Raw genomic sequence first — 26,734 nt, 5'->3', positions numbered from 1 at the left:
CGCACAACACAGTGATTACCGTGGGGAAACCCTTCTGGGAGAAAAACCCCAGCCTCCAAAAACTCGCACAATGTATTATCAGACCAAGATGATTACAATACACTTGCAATGCAAGTTCTTACAGGAGCGCATCACCACAACTCGAACTTGGAGAGACTCCTTCTAGCAACAGTCTTGCAAACTAAACTCAATTACACAAACACCTCCCCAAGCTCTCCTTTTATAGTGATTTTACAACCTGGAAACCACTTATGGTTTTACAAAACCATGGGCAAAACTACCATGCCACATGTTACCCATTTTTGACATTTACATTACCAATATGGAAAAACAACCAGGTTAAAATAGTAATCCCGTCCACAATTTTGTCTCTTAGTCTAGACCTCCATAAAAGTCACAAAATGAGTCATCAAGCTCTAAAAATGACCTATCTATATTCTACTATGGACAAGACTCATTTTAACAACTCACTAACCATTTTCCAATGCATAAACAAGTGGAAAACTTCCACAAACAAATTCTTGAATTTTCCAAGAAAGGATTGCAAGGTTGAGACACATGTTTCTCAACATTCTCCCACTTGTTGAACACTTTCCAAGAGTCAGGGGATCTAAAATATCATGGACTTAATTGCTAGGGGCCGAGAGGCCCATAGACTCTAAACACCATCTGAATTTCTCTGTGCTCACGAGCTTAGTTAATGCATCAGCAACATTCACCAAAGTCTATACCTTTTCTAGCTTCACCTTGCCGTCCTCAATCATATCTCTCACAAAATGATATTGTACATCAATGTGCTTGGTCCTCGCATGAAAAGTCGAGTTCTTTGCTAGGCAAATTGCACTCTGGCTGTCACTATAAATTGTCACTGCACCCTGTTTGAACTCTATTTATGAAAACAATCTCTTTAGCCAGATGGCTTCTTTGCAGGCATGAGTAGTTGCCATATACTCTACCTCAGTAGTAGACAAAGCAACCATAGCCTGTCGCTTACTCATCCAACTGATTGCACCACCAAATAATGTAAACACATATGCACTAGTGGATCTTCCTCTATCAACATCACCAGCCCAGTCTGAATCCACATAGTCTCGAATATCCAAGGAATTCTCACTTCCTGTTCCATGAAAACATATTGAGTACTTTGAGGTACCCCGCAAGTATCTGAAAACTCTTTTTACTGCATCCCAATGTGCTCTTCCTGGATTAGACATATAACGGAAAAGTACTCCCACTGCTTGGGCAATGTCTGGTCTTGTACAAACCATAGCATACATCAAACTTTCAACAGCACTCTGATATGGTACTCGACTCATCTCTTCCACCTCCAATGGGGATGTAGGACACTATGAGCTAGATAGCTTTGTTCCCATAGTAACGGGAACACTCAATGGTCTTGCATCCTACATATTGAATCTTTTCAAAATAGTACCAACATACTTACTTTGGCCTAGCCAAAGCTTTCTGTTCCGTCTATCTCATATAATCTCCATTCCTAGAATGTGCCTAGCTGCACCAAGGTCTTTTATTTCAAACTTTATTGACAATTGAGATTTTAACTCTGCAATCAAACCTTTTCCTTTGCCAATAAACAACATGTCATCGACATACAAGGCAATAGCTAGGAAACCATCACCATCAGATTTGAAATATATACAGTGATCAGATTTAGATCGCACAAATCCCAAACTCAACACATATGTATCAAACTTCTGGTACCACATCCTAGGACTCTGTTTTAAACCATACAGGATTTCTTCAATTTACAGACCAAATGACTTTTACCTTTCACCACATAGTGCTCTGGCTATGACATGTAAATTTCTTCCTCCAAATCTCCATGAAGGAAAGCAGTTTTCACATCCATTTGCTCGATCTCTAGATCATAAGCTGCTGCAACAGAAAGCAAAAATCTAATGGATGTCATTTTGGCTACTGGAGAAAAAATCTCACCATAACCTACTCCCTCAACTTGAGAGTAACCTTTTGCAACCAAATGTGCTTTATACTTCTCAATGCTTCCATCGGAACCCATCTTCCTTTTGAACACCCATTTACAACCAACAGGCTTTCGTCCTTCAGGCAATGGTACAAGGTCCCACATTCGATTCCTCTTAAGAGCTACCATTTCTTCATCCATGGCTATTTTCCAAGACTCTGAATCATTCATCCCAAGAGTCCTTTCTACAAATCTTTGTTCATCAATGTTAGCATTCAATGCAAATATGCACCTCCAATCATCAGGAGAATACCCATACCTTTCAGGTGGTTTCCTTTGTCTAGTAAATCTTCGAACAAGATCTAGGTCAGGTTCAGGAGGTTCAGGAGGTTCAGGTTCATGATTAGGTCCTCCCTCTTCCTCTGATGATTTAGAACTCGTAGAGCTCTCTTCAACATCTCGTCTTTCTAAGGGCCTTGATTCAACTTTCTCAGGTGGAGCAGGAAGTTGAATCACATCTTTCTTTTCTTTAATTTGTTCTGGCTGCACTGTAATAGAAGAAGGCTTAGTTTCTCTAAAAATAACACTCTTGGAACAAAATACCTTTTGTGCAACAGGATCCCAAAGCTTGTATCCTTTCACACCATAACTATATCTGATGAAGATACATTTGACAGCTTTGTTGTCCAATTTTGTTCACTTCTCCTTTGGCACATGAGCATATGCCTCACAACCAAACACTCTCAGATGTCTAAGTGAAGGCTTGTGGCCCGACCATGTTTCCATTGGTGTCTTATCAACAAGAGCTGATGTAGAAGACCTATTTATCAGGTAGCAGGCAGTGGCTATAGCTTCAGCCTAGAACTTTTGTTCTAGTCCAGCACCACTCAGCATACTCCTAGCCTTCTCCATCAAGGTCCTGTTCATTCTTTCTGCAACTCCATTTTGTTGTGGAGAATATGGAGTTGTCTTCTCTCTTTTAATACCACAATCTTTACAAAATGTGTCAAAAATATTGGAGAAAAATTCACCACCATTATCAGTTCTCAAGTATTTTATTTTCTTTCCAGTCTGCAATTCAACCATTGCTTTAAATTCATTGAAACGACTGAAAACTTTAGCTTTACTCCTAAGGAAATAAACCCATGTTCTTCTACTAAAATCATCAATGAAAGAAACATAATAAACTGATCTACCAATAGAAGGAACATCAATTGGACCAAATACATCTGAATGAATTAGATCCAAAATACATGAAGACTTATGAGAACTCGAGTAAAACTGAATGCGATTTTGTTTACCATAGATACAATGCTCACAAAAATCAAACTCAAGATTGCAATCATTCAACCCATCAAAAAGGTTCTTGTTTTTCAAGGTTCGTAGGACCTTCTCACCTATGTGGCCAAGTCTCTGGTGCCATAACATAGTCTTCTCTGTAGGCAACTTTGATTCGGTAGACAGAGCACCCTTGGGTACCCAAAAACCATGACCATCTGTTGAAAGAGAAACTCTCTCCTTCTCCAACTAAGTAGTCTTTTTCACAATCTTATCAGAAGTACTAAATTGCACTTGACTATGCATGCATCAATTTGGTACAATGTACCCAATCTACTTCCTCTTGCTATTACCATAGTGCCTCTCACCATTTTTACACCTGCTTCAGAAAATTGTACATGCACACCTGCATCTATTAGCTTACCAAGAGATAACAAATTCCTTGCTAGTCTAGGGATATGCAAGACACCATCAAATCTTCTAATTCTACCATCAGAAAATTTCACACGAATACTTCTACGACCAACAATATCAAGTATTGAATTATCACCCAAATACACCTTACCACCATCAAAATTTTCATACTTACTAAACTAGTTCCTATTAGGAGTCATGTGGAAAGATGCACCTGAATCTATTAACCATGCATTTTCACCTGCATGAGTGGCCAAGGCTGCAATGAAAGCATCTCCATCTTCCTTCTCAGACTTAGAATCAGAATCTTGCTTCTTCTTCTTCTTCTTTTTCTTCTCCTCTTTGCAGTCCTTTCAAAAGTGTCCAGGTTTGCCGCAATTCTAGTAGATTGCCTTGGACTTACTAGGGGATTTTGATCTCCCCTTATTTTTGGACTTAGAATGGCCATGCTACTTTTCATTCTTTCCTCTTTCTTTTGGTCTTCCGCGAACACTCAAAGCCTCTTTGGCATTCAGAGAGACCTTCCTTCTCATCTCCTCAGAAAGTAGAGAACCAACAACATCCTCCATCTTCAAGACAACTAAAGTGCTCCCTATAACCATCACAAGACTATCCCATGAGTCTGGCAATGAACATAACAAGATTTGACACCTTTCTTCTTCATCCATTGGCACCCCTACTGAGGTCAACTGAGTCACCAACATATTAAACCTTTCCAGATGCTCAAAAATTTGTCCACCTTCTTCCATTCTCAAGGAATACAACTTCTTCCTCGAGAGAATCTTATTCACAAGTGATTTTTCTTGATAGATCTCACTAAGCTTTTTCCAAAACTTCTTTACGGTAGGTTCTTCATGGACATTAATCAGAATCGAGTCTGCAAGACCAATCTGATGAGACCTTTAGTTTTTCTATCAGTCACATCATATTGTGCAGCTAATGTCGGATCTGTGGGCCTCAGCTTATTCTCATCAATTGCATCCCATAGATCTCGATCAGACAACAGATCTTCCATCTTCAGCTTCCACATCTCAGAGTTTGTGCCAGAAAACTTTTCAACATCAATTCTCCCTGACATGCTTGCCATCTTTTCAATCTTGCAACACAGAAATGAAATGCTCTGCACAAGCTCCCACTCAAACTTTGATTAGCTCAAAAAACCTTGTACCCAAAAAATAGAACCAAAACTAGCAAGGTTCTGATACCACTTGTAAGGAACCAAAGGTGCACGGAATCGCTTCCTACGCTAATCTTTGAGAGGACGATTATGCAAATCAAAGTAACTATTGCAAAGATCTCAAGAAATGCATAATAACATAATCAAAATAACAAAGAACACACAACATAGTGATTACCATGGGGAAACCCTTCCGGGAGAAAAACCCCACCCTCCAAAAACTCGCACAATGTATTATCGAACCAAGATGATTACAATACACTTGCAATGGAAGCTCTTACAGGAGCGCATCACCACAACTCGAACTTGGAGAGACTTCTTCTAGCACCAGTCTTGCAAACTAAACTCAATTACACAAACACCTCCCCAAGCCCTCCTTTTATAGTGATTTTACAACCTGAAAACTACTTATGGTTTTATAAAACCATGGGCAAAACTACCATGCCACATGTTACCCATTTTTGACATTTACATTTCCAATATGGAAAAACAACCAAGTTAAAATAGTAATCCCGTCCACAATTTTGTCTCTTAGTCTAGACCCCCATAAAAGTCACAAAATGAGTCATCAAGGCTCTAAAAATGACCTACCTATATTCTACTATGGATAAGAATCATTTTAATAACTCACTAACCATTTTCCAATGCATAAACAAGTGGAAAACTTCCACAAACAAATTCTGGAATTTTCCAAGAAAGGATTGCAAGGTTGAGACACATGTTTCTCAACATTTATCTTACAGTGAACACAGTCATTATTTAATTTTTTTTTAAAAAATTCATTGTTTAGATGATGAAATATTTATTCTCAACTTTTTTGTGCATGGGACACATATTAATGTGAAATCTAAAAGCCTCAGAAAAGTTCTTCTAATGTATACTTGAAATTTATTGCTATTTCATGTAGTGATAAGAGTTGAAATTTAATTTAATGCTCTTATTTGCATTGAATGTGGGCCAGTTGTTGGAATTGTAAGCACATAAATCCCAGTCTCTCCAACATTCATGTACTATGTTCAATCTTCTCTATTTTCATCGTCTCTAAAGTGAAGTTGTAGAGCAGTTATGTCAAGGTTTATATATTACATGTGTCATATCCATTTTCTAAAAAAAATATTGAGGTAAAAATTTTGTTTTACTTCAAGCTTTACTTGTGTTTACTCTTATTTTTTTTCTTATTTTGTTTTATTATTTGTGAAAGCGATCTCTATTGTATTTTTCTTATTTTGTTTTGTAATTTGTGAAAGTGATCTCTATTTCGTCATTTTTCTACTCTTCTTATACATGCCATTTTATCATTTTCCACTCTAGCCGTACATAGTCTCAATGCTTTTGCTGTGCAACTTTGTCTCTGTAGCTTTCTCTAAAGTATTTAGAATTTCAGAGCCATGGTTGTGAAGGATTGTTTCAGAATACCATTTTTACGGTTACCAATTGCTATGAAGGATTGTTTCAGAATGTCATTTATACAGTTTCCAACTATTGTGAGTGAAGGAAAAACATTAAAAAAGAGTGAAGTTGTTGACCAGTTGTTTGAAGCTTTGGTCAGTATGTTATCCCTCTTTTTAACAAATATTGTGGTACTCAACAATCTGTCAAATAAGACCAAAACATAAACCAAATGCAAAATAAACATCGTACAATCTGAACTCCAAGAACAACTTCACAAATTCTTTTATTTAATAATAAAATTAAAAGAAACTTGATTGGCAATTGTTAGCCATTCTTGTCCTCCCGCTAAAATTGAACTTTTTTAGGTTATCAACATGGCCAACGGTCATATTTTCAAAATTTAAATATTAAAATCTCCTATGATATAGGGATATCTTAAAACTTTGGATTATCCATTATATCCTAAGTCTCAAGAATTTTATGCTTTATCTTTTAGAATATTTAAGTCGCAACCATGCGAATACCTTCCTTCGCTTGGTCATGGGCGGTTAGTACTTAATCATCAATTTGGTTGTGAAGGTGTGAGGGGGTCATCTTCAATGGTTAATGCAAGGTCATAGTTCAAAATGCAATCATTCAATTAATAGTTGAAAATTCATGCCTTCCTTCATTCGCATTGTCACAGAAGGTTGAGGGTTAATCACAGTTCGAGCTGTGAAGTGGCAGATGCCCTTGTTCACATGATCGCATGGCCAAATCAATCAACCAAAGTTAATGTCGCGACTGGACAATAAAGGTTAAATATTCAACATTGGCAAAATGTAACAACTTGAATCTAGTGGATAATGAAGTGATATGTGAAGTCACAACTAGGCGATGAATGGGAGCAGTTTCATCATGGATCTCCACCATCGAATATAAAGAAGATCAAAGTTTGTCATTATGTTGCTATTAGGAACTACTCGATATTTAGTCATAGAGACATAATGACAGGTCGACACATGTCCCAGTGGACCCAAATAATCAAGTAGGGAGCAAAGGAAAACAAATGAAATGTTGACATGTGGCACATTCTCAGAGGGTTGAAAGTCAATAAGCCAATGGTGGGATCACATTTCAAATGAATGAATTGATAAAGAAGAGCATTTGTTTATTCAATATTCATTCAATCACTTGGTCGCAAAGAAGAAAGGATTAACAGGGGTTGAAGCCATGAAATGGTCAAACACCTTTTTGCATCATCAATGAGTTAATGCCAGGGTCAACAAATCAAGTTATGATGATATGATCTTATCTTAAGGCAACTACGACCACAAGGTCACAAGCATTTTATGCTAACTCAAATTTTGGTTGTGATGTAGTGATTAGGCATAAATAAGGACACTGTGGTTTTGTTGGGTCAAATGGTTAAGTCAAGAAATTAGTTGCAAACCTGTAGAACCATGGAAGTCAACAAGTCAAAGAAAGAAAGAAGGTTGTACGAGGTGGCAACTTATTGAAAAGGTATTCAACCACATGGCAGGATTAGATAAAAGACTCATTTTAATTGCTGACATGGCTGATTTTGCACCAAACAACACTATCAAATGCATTTCTTAAATGAGAATCCTATCATCAATTAATCCTAACCACTTCTAGGCGTTTCTCTATGCTTTTTTTATGCAAGAAACACTCCACCACCTTTGTTTTATCCATCTACTCAGTTAAGGTATTAGCTGCTTCTCAGGGCTTTGTTGGTGAAAGATGTGATATTTTATATGTCTAGATGTGTACCTTGATAATATCTTCCCTAGATTTGTAATGATTGTTCTATGCAACCTTAAATGTAGTTGTTGTGCTTTTCCTTAAGATAGAAGCTATTTGAGTTATTCTTGAACTATGAAAGAAGATTTTGTAATTTTTCTTAGGGTTGATCTTTTTTTTATTCTTTAGCATTGCATTCCATGCTCTACTACTATAATTTCCCTTTTATCTATGCATGAATGTAATCTCTATTGTGCCTCATTCTCCATTAATATAACTATAAAACCTCCTTATTGTTGTTAATATATTTGTTTTGATTGTTCAATCTACATAAAAGTATCCACTATTGCCCCTTGAATGTTATGGAGTGAAGTCCCTTTCTCAAAGTATCCATTTGGTTTTTGATTTGTATGTGATTGTTGATTCAAAAACAAAAGATTGAATCAGTGTCTTCTGAGATTATATTGATGAATAGTGCATTATTAGGTAGAAATAGGATTGAACAAACTATTTTGGTTTATCATCCCCTTTAGATTAGATTAGGTAATTTTCTTTCATGCACTCCTCATCCCTTTTCCTCTTGAAGAGTAGTTAGATGCACCCTGATAGTAAGGAAGTTAGCCTTCTCCAAAGACTCAATCTCATAGTTCAAGTCTAACATCTTGGAGATTGTTTCCATGTTTCACAAGGTTTCCTTTTGGTAAAAACTTTAAGAAAGGGTGCAAGATTTTGTGACAAAAAATTTTGGCATGCTTGGTGGTACCAATATTTGAAGCATTATAAGTTCACTAGTCTCAAGGAAGAAAATTTCAAATACATGCTAAGAGGATAGTGTTGCTCTTAGTATTCTAGTCCTTCAAGAGGCTCATTTTCAAGTACTTGGCAACTCCAACTCTATATTCTGGTTTCTAGACAAAGTTGTTGTGATTCATGCCCAAAGCTAAAACAAAAGCATCTTCTAGAGGTAATTTTCAATACATTGAGCTGTCATTTTTAAACCCTAGAAGAAAGAGAAATAGATAATCTCTATCACCAATTAGGAGTGCAATAGTAATGAATAGTAAGATCTCTTTGCACTCCTTTTGCTTATAGGTCACAGCCTACCTAGGTACCATCTTTTCATTTGAATAGGTCATTATTCCACATGGCATAGCCTAGAGCACATGCATTTGCCACCTTTAATGGTGGGATTCCTCTCCTTTTATCTCAAAGACATGATATTCAGGTGTCATCTCTCAAAAGTATTCCTGATTTTACTGGTGAAACTTCCATCTCAAAATATTCAAGAGATTTCAAATGTTTTTAATATACATGGTATTATAGAGGATGATTTTTCTATCAAGCTTCTAGCTTCATTCGTAGAAGGAAAAGTATTACAATGATATAGGGGTTCACCTCATGACTCTATTACTAATTAGGATGGGTTAGGAATACGGCTATGTAAACATTTTGAGGATAAAAGTTATCACGTATCACTTTTAGAGCAGCTAAAAACTATTAAGAGAGCACCCCATGAATATATGACATATTTTAATTAAAAATTTCAAAAGACATGCGATAGAATACCTACTATAGTAAAGCCTTCTCCTAGTAATTCTTTCATACATTACCTTAGAGCCTTCAATTGTGATATAGCTACCATAGTGCAAAACTATGGGAGGGGATACTTTACTAGATGCTTATGAAATTGCCATAAAGGGAGAAAATATATTGATACAATGAGAAAAGTTAGCTCCAAGGCATCCAATTCCTTTCTTTCTTGATATGCCCAATCACTAACCTGCAATAGCCCCAATCCCTACTACTTCTACATGCCAACCTCTTGTTATAGCTCCTCAAGCCCCTACACCTTCTAATGAGTTGGGTGAGTTGATGGCCCTAATGTAGACTATAGATAAGAACTTACAGATTCAAAAGAAGAAGTTAGAGGACAATTTCTCAATGGTACAAAAGTTGAGCATTAAGGTGGTGACCCTAGAAAAGTAGCAAGCTGAAAACAACAAACCTCCCCAACTCTAGTATCAAGCCCCTATGCAGAGTAAACCCCAAAATCAAAGCCAAATTCATGTTCCCTATAATTAGAATAGACCTATTGGTAATACTCATGTTGAAAATAAAAACCAAAATAGGGCTTTAGTCCCTCAAAATAATCTTGCTCAAGATCAAGACTTTTGTCTTTCCAACAACTATTCATATGGCTATTGTAGTTTCCAAAAGGATGAGTCCTACTTAGCATTGATTACATAAGAGAAAGTAGTAGGACAATAATATAATATCATCCAACCTACTTAGAGTTCTCATACACAATAGCAGAGTGATTATTCTTTCATGAACCATCAATTAGAGGAGCATTGTCACACCAATCATGATATTATAGCCCACAATATCAGAAGTGAAAGGAGAGTTGTTGAGGATGTTACACTTAATCAAGCTTCAACTTTAGGTGTTTCTCCTCATATGTTAGTGATGAATGCTCAATCCAATATTACTCCTTAGCAGAAGTAGAACACAAGCCACAAGGGTGTTGTTGAACCTCAAAGTGCTCAATTTCAATTAGTAGCCCCTATATCCCCCAAAGCCCCAAACAAAGTAGTAAGTACTCCTCTTAACATTGTAGACAAATGAAGAGGCACTAGTACATTTGACCACATTTTTAGACCAAAATTTTTGACCATCTAATAAAATGGGGTCAAAGTGGACAGAATATGCTAGGAAACACATCTTTTTTTTCCAATACATGCTTGTGTTGGTCAAAATTTTGACCAACATGAGCTTAATATGTAAGAAGGCAATTTATTGACGCCCATTATCATTGTATATCCTTGATGCGTGCTTAGGAGAGTATTCTTGGGAAATTTCCTTTGCATTTCTTTGACTTACAAGTCGATATGATATGAACCCCTACCCATTATCATTGTATATCCTTGATGTGTGCATGGGAGAGTATTCTTGAGAAATTTCCTTTGCATTTCTTTGACCTGCAAGTCAATATGATATGAACAAGTGATGATGATGATTGGTCCCTAAGAAATTATAATGGATCATAGAGGGTAGTTATTGAAAACATTGTTTTTTGCTATGGCCGTTTGAAGTGAAATTGAGTGTTTTTTCATGGCTTTGAAGTCATTTATTTTAGACCTTCTCTATCTCTACCCTTGGCTAATATGGGTATGCTATTATATTTTAAAACTAGTATTCATGGACTGGGTTGTTATCTCCACACCAATTATATCACCTTAAGCCCCAGATTCCAACCGTATGAAGCAATCTTTCCAACTATTGCACACAAATTCTTTTTGACTGGAAGACACGTACACTTGTTCTAGTCCTCTTCTCTCATGTCAAGAAAACACAGGGTGAATCATCTTTTGGACCCAAGATTTGCTTCACTTTGGTCTGTATGCTTTGTTTTTTGAGTCCCTTGACACACAATTTCATTTTCTAGTTTTACATCTATCTTCCATTGCTTTTGTTCTTACATCTCATCTATCATGGAACTGCATTATCATTTAGTTTCATTTGTTGGTCAATTGATTCTATAATATATATTTTTTATTGTTCTAATTGTTTTCATCTTTTCATTCTTATTGAGCTATTTTTTTATCAATATAGAGTTCAAAAATATAAATTATGTAGGCTTAATAAAAAATTTGTTGATAATTTTCTAATTTAATTTTGTATTAGTTTTTGCATCAATGCTTTAGATTACTTTTAAAGTGCTAACAGAACAAAAGACTTACATCTATCCATTAATCATTTTCATCATTTCATTGTCATTTCACTTCATCTTGCATAATATTGACTTGTTATTCTATCCATTAATCATATTTATTATTGCATTCATTTAGTTTCATCTTGCATCATACTGACCTATTAGTATATGCATCCCTTCATAATCATTTTATATGCCTTACCTTCATTTAAGTGCATTGCATTTAAATTTATTAGTCTAAACACATTTTCATCATCATAATAATCATCAACGATACATCATATATCTATTAACAATCATAAATACTGGTAGAAGCCATATATCATGCATCCATGTATACATGACACTCATACGTAATCATAATCAGGTAGGAATCTACATCTTGTATTATCCATATTAACATTATAACATTATAGATATACGCATTGTATAGATTGTCTATGTTCATATCAAATCATTTAGCCACTTATCATAACACATTAACCACCACCTACATCATCTCAAAAATATTGAGAACACACATCCAATCTCTTATCCTCTTGAAGGACTGCCACATCCCCAATAAAACTTAGCCAAAATATTATACCCCTTACTGAGTGACTTTGTCACATAGTTTGTAAGGTTTGCTTAATATAATCAAAATTCTATAGTTTTACTTTTTACTTGCTAAATAATTTTGTCAGGCAGACAAGGTTTACTTGCAATAATTAAAATTTTACTATTTACTCACTAAGTAATTTTTTTATAAGGTTTTCTTAAAATAATTAATGTTTTACTATTTACCTACTAACAAAGAGCCATGAGAGTTGATCAAGGTTGATGTAGAAGTAGTGTTATTTGTGTTGTGCTTGGTCTTCCTCCTACCTGCCCTACAGGAACATTTCTTAGAGTTCCTCCAGCAGTCCAATACCTTTGGCAGTTCTTACAAAAATGCCTTGGTTGATTGACATTGTAGTTGTTGTAATAACAAAACTTGGTCTCCAAACTATCATACCTTGGACATGGGAGAAGCTTGTCAGGTTTTTTGGGCATCACTTTATTAGGAATGCTGCCTGAGCTACCCTTTTTCCCATTTGCTGATTCACTTATCTTAGTTTCCTCAACATTTTCCTTTGCTTTCTTTGCTTGAGACTCACAATCACTATTTTCAAATGAGGCTCCTTGATCATCCTCACTGGGTATTGTAGATTCATCATTTGTTTCCCGTGAACATGGAAAAAACTCTTGTTTGTAAGCCCATCATCAATGAATCCATCAATGGATATTTGAGAATAATTCAATCAACATCAGAATTTGAAGAGCGTGTAGGATCTATAGGATAAAAGAAAGATAAAAATAGATGTGTAGAATCTAAAATATGAATAACTTTCTCTTGCATCTTATCTACAAGTTATACAAATTGTATCACTCTCAACAATTGAAAGAACATAGATTTATGATTTTATTTGATAATTTAATATCTTTTTTGACCATTTATGTACTATCCAGATTAATTTTCCTCTTCTATTGCCGATTTAACTGCCTATCTACATGCCTAACAAGCAAGATTGTTTTCGATAAGATAAACAGGTTTTAAGGGATCCTGAAACCCATAAGTTTAACAGAAACAAAGCTGATAATAAGCCAAAGAGGCCCATCCAAAACAGAGGTCCAACAGCTAATAAAAAATCTCGAAGGCCCAGCCCAAAACAAAGGCCCATAGAAAGGCCGAAAAACAAACAAACTAGAACAGACTATAGAAAGCCTATCGAAAAGCCAAAAGTCAGGAAGATGAAAAGACAAAAGACAAGAAAACTAGTCTTCAGTTAACTTCTCCATTTCCTACACGCTCCTTAGCCATTTGATCCTGGACCTTCTCCATGCCTTGATCCATATTGGTGAGAGTGCTAATTGTGGCCTTGTCATCATCCAGTCTGGCCTTATCCCTATTCTATCCTCCCTCCTCCACCAGCAAGCCTCTGTCCTTAAGTTTTCTAGCAAGTGATTGGATGTTGTCATTAATCGAACTCAGGAGAGAAATCATTTGACTAGCTAGGTTGTGGTTGTAATTTTCAAGATTTCTTAATCTCCTTTCATTTAAGCTTTCTCTATTATCTTGGTCCTCCTGGCTGTCATTACCTATCTTATTCTTTATACTTTCCATCTGGGATACCCTTTCTCTAACTTCCTCTAGCTCATGGAAGAGCCATTTGATTGACCTGAAGTTGTTAATCATACTACTGTGGGCATTATTCAAAAGGTTCATTCTAGTCTCCCTTGCGTTGTTTGAGATGGCCAGGATAGCTGGGTCTATGAGCTCATTGAGCCTAGGCTGCTCCAGGTTGTCCACTAGGATCTGAGGGTTCATAGCTTCCCTAAAAATCCCCATAGTAGCAGTCTTCACATTGAAGTTTTTCTAGGCCTTTATCCTATTTTTGACCTGCACTTCCCCCTCATTCTCACCAATGATGACATTCTCTTTTTCCTCCAAAGGAGGCTGAGAGTGGACAGGGGAGAGGGGAAGAGGAATAGCATCGGCCCTCTGATTTCTGGTCTCCTCAACTCTCACAACCTCCCTCTTTCATTTTTTCCTAGGTTTCTCCTCTTCCAACTCCTCCTCTAACATTTTTTCAGAATCTTCCATGTCCATTTCCTCCTCCTCCTCAACATAACCATCTTTTCCTTGGGCTTGGTCATGATCCTTAGGGCTTTTCCTGCTGGGAGTAGTAGCAGTTGATAGTTTCCTGGCTTGACCTTTTTTCTTCTTTCCTGAGGAAACATTCTCCTCCTTCGAGCTAACGCTCTCAATGTCATCAGAGTCAGAGAAAAAGCTGGAGCTGCCTTCTTCAACATCCTCAACTTGAGGAGGGTTCTTGCATATAGATTGAGCTTTGAAATGCTCATGGATGAGCAGTAATAAGCCCTCATGCAAAGCAAGGTTAGCAGTGGCTTTCTTCTTGAAACTAGAAATTTCCTTGTTCATTGAAGTGAGAAGGTAAAAGGGAATGGAAATTCTTTTCTTATGGAAAAAATGATTTAAAATCACAAAATGGTGAGTTCTTACCCGATCAAACCTTGGGTCTAGGGTAACATAATCAATGAGGGCATATAAAATATACCTCCAAAATTTCTTTATAGTCTCCGTCACATAGGACTCTTTCTTTTCCAGCTTGTTCATCTCTTCATCATTTTTCACGAACTCCTTGCCTGCATTGGACGAGAGTTTCTTGTCCCTATAGAATTTGAAACCCTCCATAGGGATACCAGTGACCTCTGCAACCACCTCCTATGTGATTTGGAAAGAAACTCCGTTCACCTTGACCTTGCCATTGTTCCACGAGTTCACCATGCTATTGGTGACCTCAGGGTCAAAACCATGGAGTTTCTCGAAAAAACTCGTAACCCCGCCCTTTTCCAATTTTTTCCAGACTTTGCCCATATTCTTCAACTTCTCCACTTCACTCACAGCTCCTTTCTGCTCCTTTCTCTAGTCATGGCGTCCATTTTTTCTTCAACAATTCTCATGAGCCCCAATCTCTGCAAATTTTTTCCAGTCAAGATTTTGGCTTTGTTTCTATTGTTGGGTTTGTGATCATTCGTCTCTTTGGTGCAATAGCAGGTAAAATTAATGATGATCCTCTAAACGTGTCAAAAAGATGGAGAAAATCCCTTGAGATTACATAAACCAAGAAACATATTATTGCTCGTACTAACCTCCATTCTTTCTTTATTAAACATAATAACAATTAGATTGACCCATACTTCCGTGGATTTTCTCCAGCTCGATAAGTGACTTAGTTTCCATCAGCATATCTTTTCTGGAGTGCTAGATCATCTCTTTGTCTACTCCCACCCCTTTGTTAGCAAACTAGTTAGCAACTGGGTTTCCCTCTCTAAACACATGAGTGACGTGGACCTTCTCAAATTTTGTGAGGGAGGCACGTGTCTCATCAATTATATTTGCAATTGACCACGAGGGAGGGGAGATACCAGTAATATTGTTAATTATGTTTTTGGAGTCCCCTTCAAGAAAAAGTTTGGTAACTCCAGCTTCAAAAGCCAGCTTCACCACACTGCACGCGGCTCTGGCTTCGACCAAATGATTGGTCTAGGTACCAAGTGGGAGAGAAAAAGCTGCAATCCCCTCCCTAAAACTATTTCTAATAATTCCACCACTTCTAGAGGGGCTAGGGTTGCCCTTAGAAGCACCATCGAAGTTGGCTTTTGACCATCCTTCCGGGGGTAGAATCCATTTGGCATCCTATCTTTTGGGATCCCTATCTTTTTCTTTAACTGTCTTCCTGTCCCTTATGTCAACTTCCCCCTCCTTCATTACTTGGAGGTTTTCTTTTATGTTTTTCAAAATCTTCCTTCCCAGAATAATTGCCGGCTCCTCTCTGTCCCTAAAAATTCTGTTGTTCCTTTCCTTCCAGATACTCCAACAGAAGTGAGGCAAAAACCAGGCATAGTTATCTTGCCGGCTAGCAATTTTATAGAGGCTTTTCTAATGACTAGAAAAGTCGATAAGGTTATCTGGCCAGCACCAGAGAATCTCCATATCCTGATTAAGAGAATTCGACACCTCCCTAGCATAGTCACATTGAATGAAGATATGATTTCCTGACTTAGACTAGTTTTTACAGAGCGGGCATCTGCTGGGCATAAAATGGCCTCTCTTCATGAGGTTATCTTGTGTTAGGATTTTGTTCTAAAGGGCCAGCCAATAAAATATGTTAATCTTAGGAGTGAGGCCCGTGAGCTAGGCATCCGCCCAAGGGGGTTTCTCTTTTAAACCCCAAAGAGAGTTGTAGCCAGAAGCAACAGAATAACTTCCATTGGGATTATCCCTCCAGACCAGCTCATCCTTATTATTACTAGGGATCAAAGCATTAAGCATAGTCATTATTGGTTTCAATTCCTCAGAAATGAGGGAGAGATCTCTCCATTCCTGACCAACCCAATAATTGCTAACTTTAGATCCATATAACTCCATGCATTCTTGCACCCATCTCTCAAAAAATGGATTGCTAGAAAGTGGGCCTTGACATAACCACTAGTCAGACCAAAACTGAATATCCTCCCCATTGCCAAGTTTCCAAGAGACCCTTGCCTTAGCCAAGTCCCTAGCCTTCAGGATACCATTCCAATTCTTTGACCCTTTAGGGATGTCCTTATTGAATAAAGTAAAATGAAGAGAAGGACTTCTGAGGTATTTATTTTCCAAAATGTGGGTGAATGCACAAAGTTGGGTCACAATTTTGCGGAAGTCAAATCCGCGAAATGAGACCTTTTAGAAACGGGCACCCGATTTTAAAAATTAGGCACCTATTTTTGGCTCGGGTGCCCGACCCTAAATTTAAAAAATAGGCACTCGTTATTTTTAAAAATCGGGTACCCGTTTTTTATTTTCAAAAAATGGGTACCCATTTCTCAAAAAATTAAAAATTTAAATTTTTAAGAAACGGGCACCGATTTTTTAAAAATTTAAAATGGGTACCCGTTTCTTAAAAATTCAAATTTTTAAGTTTTCGATGGATTTTACATGCCGCTTTTAGCTTTTCAAAATGGGTACCTGTTTTTTGAAATTCAAATAACAGGTGCTCGTTTCTTACAACATGAGGCGGGATTTTTTTTTCCTGTCTTGAATTTTGGTTTGGGACAGGCTTGGTGAGACCAAGCCTATGCCTTGGCCTCTCAAGATTTGGCTAAGGCATTAAACTGACAAATTCATGCCTTGCCATAATTTTTAGAGGGTCTTCCAGATCAAATTTTTTTACAAAAAAAACCCATTACAGCTCTCATTGTCCTGATTTCAGAAATATAAATTTTATAGAGTTATGATTTTATTTACTATTTTTTTCATTATTTTTTAATCAAAGCTGGTACCTAAATGTAAAATAGCAATGTCCACTAAAACTTTAATAACTTTTTTATTATATATTTTTTCTTAAATTAATTTATATGTCATCAATCTACATTCAATTCTTTTGAAGTTAAAAAAAAATAAAATTGAAAAAAGTGAACTTTTGATCAAATTATGGTGTCCGTACATGAGAGATTTAAAAATTTTCTTTTATAGCCAATTAAAAATTAATAAAAAAAAAATATTCATTAAAAAATTCAAGAAAAATATTTTCATCAATCTTTGGTGTGTCAGGTAACTCTATTTAAAAGGATTCGCAAAAATTCATTCATTTGTGTCAAATTATGGTGTCCGTACACGACCGTGGTATGGTCTTGAAATAGGCATTTTGAAAAAGTGATTTTTAAAGATCCATACCAAAAACATAATCTATCATATGGGTGTACAAATAAATTACATATTGAAAAAGAAGATTGTAGGCACTACAATTTTTATTTCTAAAGCTTTTTTATATTTAATCTCTAATGGCTCAAATTTTGGCATCAATTGACAAAATATTTCAAAAATAGGAAAAACACTTCCACTTTTTGGCCAAAAGTGAGACCCAACTTCTTGCACTGACCCATGTCTCTCCATTCATCAGTGTTATTGAAGATACACCATATTTGTTTCGCAAGAAGTGCCTTATTGAGATTGGTAAGCTTTCTGATGCCCAAACCTCCATACCTCTTGGGGAGGTAGACCTTCTGCCAGGCAACAAGTGGGTACCTTTTCTTTCCTTCAAGTCCAGTCCATAGAAAGTCTCTTTGGATTTTCTCCATTTCCTTTGCAAATTTTGCAGGAATTCCAAAAAGGCTCAAAGCATAGATGGGAAGGTTCTAAAGAGTGGATTTGACCAGTAGACATTTCCCAGCCTGGCTGAGAGAGGCACCCTTCCATCCAACCATCTTCTTGTTGAATCTATCTAGAATACCATTCCAGAAGGAGTCAGGGGGAGAAGAGCCCAAGGGGAGACCTAGATAGGATGAAGGGAGAGAGCCCACCCCACAACCAAGAATTCTAGCAATTTTCCTTTGTCTTACTTCAAGGGTGTTAACAAAGAAGGTCAAGCTTTTGTTCTAGTTAATCAACTAACCAATCCCTCTGGAGTAAGTATCAAGAACCTCTTTCAATGTCTTAGCTTCTTTCACAGGAGCTTCCCCCCCCATTATAGTGTCATCCACAAATTGCTGGTGAGTGAAGGGGTCATTTCTCAAAGAAGGCTTAATCCCAATTAGACTTCCATCAGACTTTTTGCATTCAATAAACCTCCCAATGCAATCAGCTAAAATAATGAAGAGGATAGGTGATAGGGGGTCTCCCTGCCTGAGACCTCTAGAAGGTTTAAAGAACTCAAAGGGGGCTCCATTGATTAGGACAGCAAGAGAGGAGGTAGACACCAATTGAGAAATGAGTTTACACACTTTATTGTCAAAACCAAAGGCCTAAAGGACCTTTCCAAGAAAGGACCAGCCCACCCGATCATAGGCTTTTGAGAGATCTAGTTTGAGAAACATACCTTCCCACTTGGAAGCTTGTAAAGAATGAACAACCTCATGAACCATCAGCACTGAGTCCAAGATTTGTCTCCCAGGAAAAAAGCCTAGTTGTTGCTACGAAATGATCAGATGCAGGATTTTAAGCATTCTGGAAGTGAGAACTTTAGAGATGATCTAACAAGCAAGATTGTTAGACTCTATTGCTTTATTGAAAATTTTCTCATTCAGAATCTCAATGAATGAAATTAACAAAGAAGGCTTCAAAACTCAAGATGCCCTATCTGAATTCTCATGGTGGTAGTTAATGTTAATAATACTCAACTGAGCAGGGTCTATATGTTCATTTCCATTCAATCCTATCAATGCTCTCCAAGTATAACTATAAAGAACAATGGTTATCTGATTATCTCTAACAACTGATGCACCCATTTTGCTACCATGCTTTCATACCCACCATATTTTAACTAAAAGCTGCTAGAGATTGCTAGAAAAGAAAGGAAAAAGTTGATTTTGATAAGGAAAAGCATCTTTATCTTCAATGGTAGGTGTCAAGAAAGAGAAGCTTGCTAAGTTTATCCATAGCAAAATCATTGCAGAGAAACACCACAAAATAATTTGATAGTATAAGATCTGAAAGCAGATAAACAACAAATTGCTAAATGAGTTTCCTCATACATTCCAAATTCTGATACTAATCATATTCATATATCAACAAGTAACTACAAGAGAAGAATATTAGATTGTGGACTATTGACAAACACATGAACATACAATTACAAGCTGTATCAAGGCAGTGGAATTTTTTTCTCAACATTTGGATAAAGTTCTCATAACATCTTTTGACACTAACTCAATTCACAACATTTCCCTACTCTTGTTTAAATCTTGTTTAAAATCAAAGGGTAGGTTTTTGAAAACTAAATCAAAATACCCATTTAAGCGTTATAAATGTAAGTCTTGAAACCTATTCTTCATGTTACTCTTCTAAAAGGCATTAAAATCTTAGAAACAACTAAGTTTTAGCAATGAAAAGATAACAAAATCCATGAATGGTGAAGCTTGGGAATCTTATACAAGCAGAAAACTCCACAAATATCCTACACCACTCTAAGAGTGCAGCATTTTTCCAGATGGGTGTTGTATCTCAGTCTAATAAAAGGTCTTGTTATCTCCACACATCCTTCTCCCATCTATCCTTACCGACATGTATCTTAGCAATGTTATGCTATTATCTTCTATGTTTTAGGGCTTGATATGATTGCCAACATATATGCTCCCTAGATGATGAGAGTGTTGTTGATTTTAGGGGATCAAGGGAGAATTTTGAGATGCTAGACCAAACAATTCTTTACTTTGTATTTGAGAATCTTATTTATTAAATATGTATCTTTCTGAACCATTCAAAACTTCAAAGCCACATCATATCTATGGATTGAGATGATTATAGGGATTTGTATCCCTCAATTGTCCTAGAAAATATCTAACATCAATCTTTTGACTGGGTTTCAGGATGGTTTCAATTTCTAGTTCACTAAATGACCTCTGACCATTTTCTAGAAAATCCTTTTGCATAAGAAGCTTGAAAATAAAATTGTAATGGGGTATAATAGTCGTAAATCTTAATCAGAAACTAGAGTCGTATTATTTAACTACAGTTCACATAAGATTTTGTTCTATTGAAGTTTCATATACCCATTTGATGAGGATTTTTGTGGATATAGTTTTAAAAATTTTTTTTTTTTTTTTTTAGTCGGGTGTCAAATGAAAAATGGAAATAGAATACCTTTGACTCAGTGTCTTAGCATAAAATCAATGAATAGATGGTTGTTTCCCAGGGATCAAGGTTTTGTGTCTAATATAATTGAATACTTAGATAATTATTATTTAATCTGTGTCAGTGTATTATAAAATTGCTATTTTATTTGTCATGCTCAGGAATTGATCTGCTTCTCTATGGTCCATTAGAGTGCTTGGAATATCAAATGTACTTGATAGTTGTTGGATTATGCTCCGTGCTGAAATTTGTTCTATTGTCAGATGATGAGAAACTCCACATTATTTCACCTGGAAGAACTACTAGTGAAATAGATGTTGCCAAAGAATTATTGAGAAAGATTTCTTCTGCAAAAGGAAGAGTTATTACTACACAATTTTCCTCAAATATTCATAGTCTTGGTAGTGTGAAAGCAGCAGCAGAGCTCACTCGCAGGAAACTGGTAGAAAAATAATTTTTAGTCTCTATTTTATCATGTGCCACCACACATGACTTTGTATAAATCCATCAAGTGGTATCAGAGCATTAGCAAGGTCTTATTGGGAGTTGATAAGTTGCAAGTTTCATCATCTAGGAGTCTTTGTCATCTTTAGTGCACTGGTCCCTTTGTTCTCATCTAGATGGACTTATTTAGTGTTCTCATAACACAAAAAAGTTTCTTCATAGGATCACTCTCCTTGATCCAGTCAATTCCAAACGATATCAGAGTGCACATATCATTCTCATGTGCCACCATAGGCTCTACATCTTATAAACATAATCTCTATCCCTCAATCCATCCGTTGGATTCATCTAAGCAATATTGTCAACAAGTTATCAAATACTCACAATGCCCAATAGGCTCCAATCTTGTCTTCACTTTAACCAGGTGTTTTCTCCACCTTCACTCACTTCATACAACTTCAATTAACTTGTTCCCATGGTTCCCAAATATTCAACTCATCATCTGATACCAAAACTCAATTCTAGCCCTTCACTAGGCCTATTCTCAATTAGCCTTTCCTAATCAGTTTTTCACTATTTTCTCTCACCTTTCCCAAAACACTAAAAAAAAGACCATATCTTGATACCCTTTTAGACACTATACAACATAATACAAATGCTCATGCTACTTCCTTGGACCAAATGCCCAAACCAACACTGCTGCCCACAATTAGCCCTCTTGTTATAAAGTAACCACTAGTAGATCTCATTCCCCAAACCATCTAACCTCAAAAAAAGTTGCATCCTAACCCAAAATAAAGGATTTTCACATTCACGGGAGATTCCATAAAGTTTTTCTTGTCCAATCATCAATCCCTCCTTTCTAGGTGCATAAGCCTAGGGTTTTGCCAAACTCACCTCTCCAAATGTTTCTAGACCCTCCCAATGGATCGAACACCTTCACTTGATCCTAACATGACCTTCTGTGCAATAAAATAAAGCCCTCATGTAGATTGAATATCTAAACCTTGACTGTTCCAACCACCAAGTGTTCCCAAACAACACTCTGTCTCAACTAGAGATCTTCTTCTCCAATCTCATTGCACATTCCTGCATGAAAACAATACCTACAAGAAGTATACATTTTTAACCCTCCTTCCACAAGAAACAACCATCTAAATAAAGTGGGAGGGGCTTTTACTCATTAGAACAACACAACAGAGTTAAATCTGTCACGTGACTGTCATATTACAGCAAACAAAATGACTTCTTTCTCTTAAACTTTCAGTATCCAAATGTTAATAAGCCATGATCAAAGCCTTCTAAATATTTAGGATTCAAATACAAATCTTTTTGATGCCAAAAGACTTACAAACTTTAAAACAAACCAAATTGCATTAGTCGTTGTTTTTGACAATTATAATGTGATAGCGAAATACATAATTTTATTAATTTTTCAAGACTTTTATATTGAGATCTCTGACCATCATGCCTTGGAAACCGAATACATTGTATTTATAAACTCCTTTTCCACCATCTAACTGTCCAAACTTCAAAAACTACTTTAACTGTCTTGGGACAGTTTTGAACAGTTTTTAATAACTTTTAATAACAACTCCTCTACTAATTGTTTTACCCTTGGTCTTTTAAGACTCAAATATTGATAAAACTTTTGAAACTAAGACTCTTCTAATACTTAAAGGACTTCTAGGCCAGTACTTAACCTCTAGACTCTATTATAGTGCCATAGGTGGCCTATTGTCAACATTTGACAATGTTACATAATTTTTCCAATTACATTGTACTTATTTTCATTTTATATGCACATCATGACCTTTTGACCACATTTAATCATCCTAGTACCTTCTAGGACTCTCTTTGTACTTTCATCATGCCATTAATGGCTTACAACTTTGAACTTTAACAAAATGATTACAAAACATATCAAAAAGGACCTTTACAAGGGTCTTATTACATTCAATGACCCAACATAGTCATGTTTTCTATCTAGTGACCTTAATGTCTTCTCATGTCTTCATTCTTGGCCTTGATGCTCCTACATCATGCTACCAAGGATCAAAGCAATCTAAGTCCCTTTGGATTGGGTTCCTTTTCCTTTTCTTCCAATCTCTAATCACTTCATCAGTAGACCTTGAAAATATGATGTACCCTCTACTCTTTGTCCTCATGTACTTGCAATCAAATGCCTTGGATCTAGCCCAAGTGTTCCATCCTTCAACTAGTCTCTTGATGTACTCATGGTCTGCATCATCATCAGGCATATAATAACCTTGCAATCCTCCAACAAATTTGTTAGAAAAAAAATATCACTTGAATTCCTCATATAACTCCCTCTTAGATTCTGTAAGCCCCATCTTCAAAACCCCAGATATCTTCGCAGTACAACTAGCAGACACCTTTTTCACCAAGAAATCTCTGGACACCTCTAATACACCTTTATACTTTGGGACACTCAAGGAGGAATTAGACACTCCAAGGCTTCAACAAAGGGACTAGTGCATTAAAGATGATAAAGATTCCTAGATGATGAAACTTGCAACTTATCAAGTCCCAATCAAAATTTGGGTTTTATATTTCATCTAAAATCAAAATGCTAAGAAGCAAAATCCAATGAAGACATCCTACTTAGATGATTTCTATGAGTATAATATCTATTCTTTAAATACAATTTGCATTCTATGGTTTCCAAATGAGAATTTAAATTAGAACACAATCACAAAATTCATCCAGTCTCACATAGTGTCATCACTGAGCTGGATATATGTCTATTTGGCATGTTTCAGTCTCCACTGCCAATCTCCTTCCATTCATCATTGGTTTTCCATAGTTTGTATTCTAGCTATATATTTTATTAGTGAGTTGAAATTGGATGTTATGTGGCCTATTAATTCCATGTCATAGAGTAAACCTTCTAACATTTTCTAAACTTGAAAAATAAAAAATGTTACCAGACCATTAGTGAAATATGAAGAGTTGATAAAGAACTTTGCCATGAAAATAGACCATTTGGAATAATGGATCAGTCCAAATAAGTATGCTAAGGGGTTTTGTCCTTGGGCTACTAGGACACTATTTATGCTCTACCAATGCAAAATAAATATATAAATTTGCATTTAGTTTTCTTCTGCATTTCTTTTTGCTAGACCTCTTTTTATACCCTTCCCCTTTAAGGGATACAATTTCTCTCATTCTTTTCTTTACAAGTAATTGCAGTTAATATTAAATATTTCTTAAGCATGTCCCACTCCCTCAATAATCATACGAACCTATTGGGAAACTCTTTTCTTTTATTAAATGCAGTGAATGTTGATTGAACTCTATTTTTTCCTTCATAAACAAGGTGGCGGCATGTAGAGAGTGATTGCAAGGAGAAAATAAGTCACTCAAAGAAAATGTGTAGATGACGCCCTTTATAGTGCCAAATGTGTTGCCCTTTATTTCAGCCTTTGGTGTTTCTATTCACATTCATCTACATATCAAGGCTATTCATAGTAAATAATGTACAGATTGTATCTCTTTTGTTTTGTTTCGCTATATTTTTATCGCATTTGGTAAATCATTTTAGATTGCCACAATTTAGAGGACTAGTTCCATATTTTCCAAACATTTCTTTTCAAATTATATGACAATTAAAGAGTAAAAATCATCATTGGTAATCTGTAAAGATATGGCTCTTCTTAGAATACATGCTTGTAAATAGTTAGATATTAGGGACAAAGAGACAATAGTGCTTGTACTATATATGTACGAGGGAGAGGCTACAAGACAAGCTGCCACCTTTTAAAGTATATTAATAATTATTAATATTTTTATCATAAAATATTGTACTTGTAACACTTATTAGGATGTAAAAAGGCCCTCATTCTGGTATGGCTTTGAGCTTGAAGCACAATAAATACTTATGTATTTTGGAAGGCTTAAAATATTTCTGCTGAAAACATGTTTTGTTTGAGGTCAATACACAGTTGCATCTCACAATAAGAGTGTTTAATCACAATATGTACATAGATGAACATATTTTATAATTCTGCATCTTTAGATTTATCCTATGACCAAGTTCACTACATTGAGCATGCAATTTAGTTGTCAAGATATTATCATATTAATAATAAATAATATAAAAGGTTGTCCTCTTGCATGCCTCTTACTTGTTTTTCATGTGCTTTTTGGGTGGTGGGGAAGTAGTTTTTTGTTTGTTGTACATGTAGAATAACTTTCTTGACTCTTAGTTAAGAATGAGTTTCTCTTGAAATTTAATTGTCAGCTTGAATGTGCTTTAAATATCTTGTAATCTTTTCTTAATTGTTCCCATGTTTGGAAATGATGAGCTATAAATCTTTTCTATCAATGACTAGTAAATTTTCAACATATGTAGGAGAGAATGGTTGAAGCTACTACCTTTGATCTTACTGTACATTTACAAGTCAATTTTATTGAGTCATTGTAGTATCAAGATTAAACCTTTGTTGTTGTTCTCATTATTTCAAATTTTCAAGTATGTAGACTTCATGTCATGCTTGTTGGGACTTTTCGACAAAGTATTGGTTGTAATGACAATGGGAGGCATTTTATGATCTATGCTAAGAAATAAGGAGAAAACTATTTTAATGACAATGGGAGGCATCAATTTATATGTTTCTTTAGCATAACTGACTAAAATTAAGACTAACTATCGAAGCATCTGAGTTTGGTGTCTTTATTTGTAGAACACTAGATCGACTTTTATATTTTAACTCTTTTCTTCAATTAAATTGGAAATGCTTTGCTACATGGATAAATATTTTTATCTTTTAACAACTAATCTGGATTTTTTTGAGAATCTTTATTAGATAATGAGTTAGTAAATTTTTGAGCTATGTCAATGCTGAACCTGTCTAATGAGATTCTTCACTGATTTTTAGGATGAGATGAGTTCGGAGGATATTTTTATGCGTACCAACCTAGCTGATTTAAAGACTTCTCATGAAGAAAAAGGTTTGTTCTATTATGTAATATGCATAGTTAGTAGCTTTCCATGTGTTGGATGGATATCAAATTTGTGTTTGCTAAAATTGTAGAAATTGAAGTTCTCATAGAAAGCAAGGTTTGTTCCATTGAACATAGTTTTATTGTTTTTTCATAAATAGGTATCACATATATTCTTTTTGTTATTGTATATATTGGCATCATAGTGCTAACTTGGTAGTTAGTGAATGCTACATTTTCCTTGAACTTGTAGCTGAGATCTAGGAAACTATGGCTGATGAACTTTGATTAAAGTTAGTTGCTTTGGTTTCTAACCTTTCATCTACCCAGAGATGGTTTTAATCTCTTTGTTAATGTTTTAAAAAGTTTAAGCCAAGGAAAAAATTGAACTTTGTGACATAAGTCAAGTCATCATGCAGAATCCTCAACCTATGAATACTTGCACCATTTCTAGTCTGTGTAATGTAATTAACATATTGTGCCTTGTATTTGGAATGTTGTTGGTTTGTGGGGGCA

The 26,734-nt window shown here is 35.8% G+C and overlaps 1 protein-coding gene across 1 annotated transcript in view; it reads right to left on the bottom strand.

Moving 5' to 3' along the window:
• LOC149534443 (taxane 9-alpha-oxidase-like) overlaps window positions 1-26,734 on the bottom strand; it is a 43,105-nt gene that overhangs the window by 2,724 nt on the left and 13,647 nt on the right. The window lies entirely within an intron of this gene.

Source organism: Cupressus sempervirens, chromosome 10 (genome assembly GCF_028749045.1).
Source record: "Cupressus sempervirens isolate cs-2001-9-10 chromosome 10, ASM2874904v1, whole genome shotgun sequence".
Lineage (NCBI taxonomy): Eukaryota > Viridiplantae > Streptophyta > Pinopsida > Cupressales > Cupressaceae > Cupressus > Cupressus sempervirens.
This window is presented reverse-complemented; position numbering and strand designations above follow the sequence as displayed.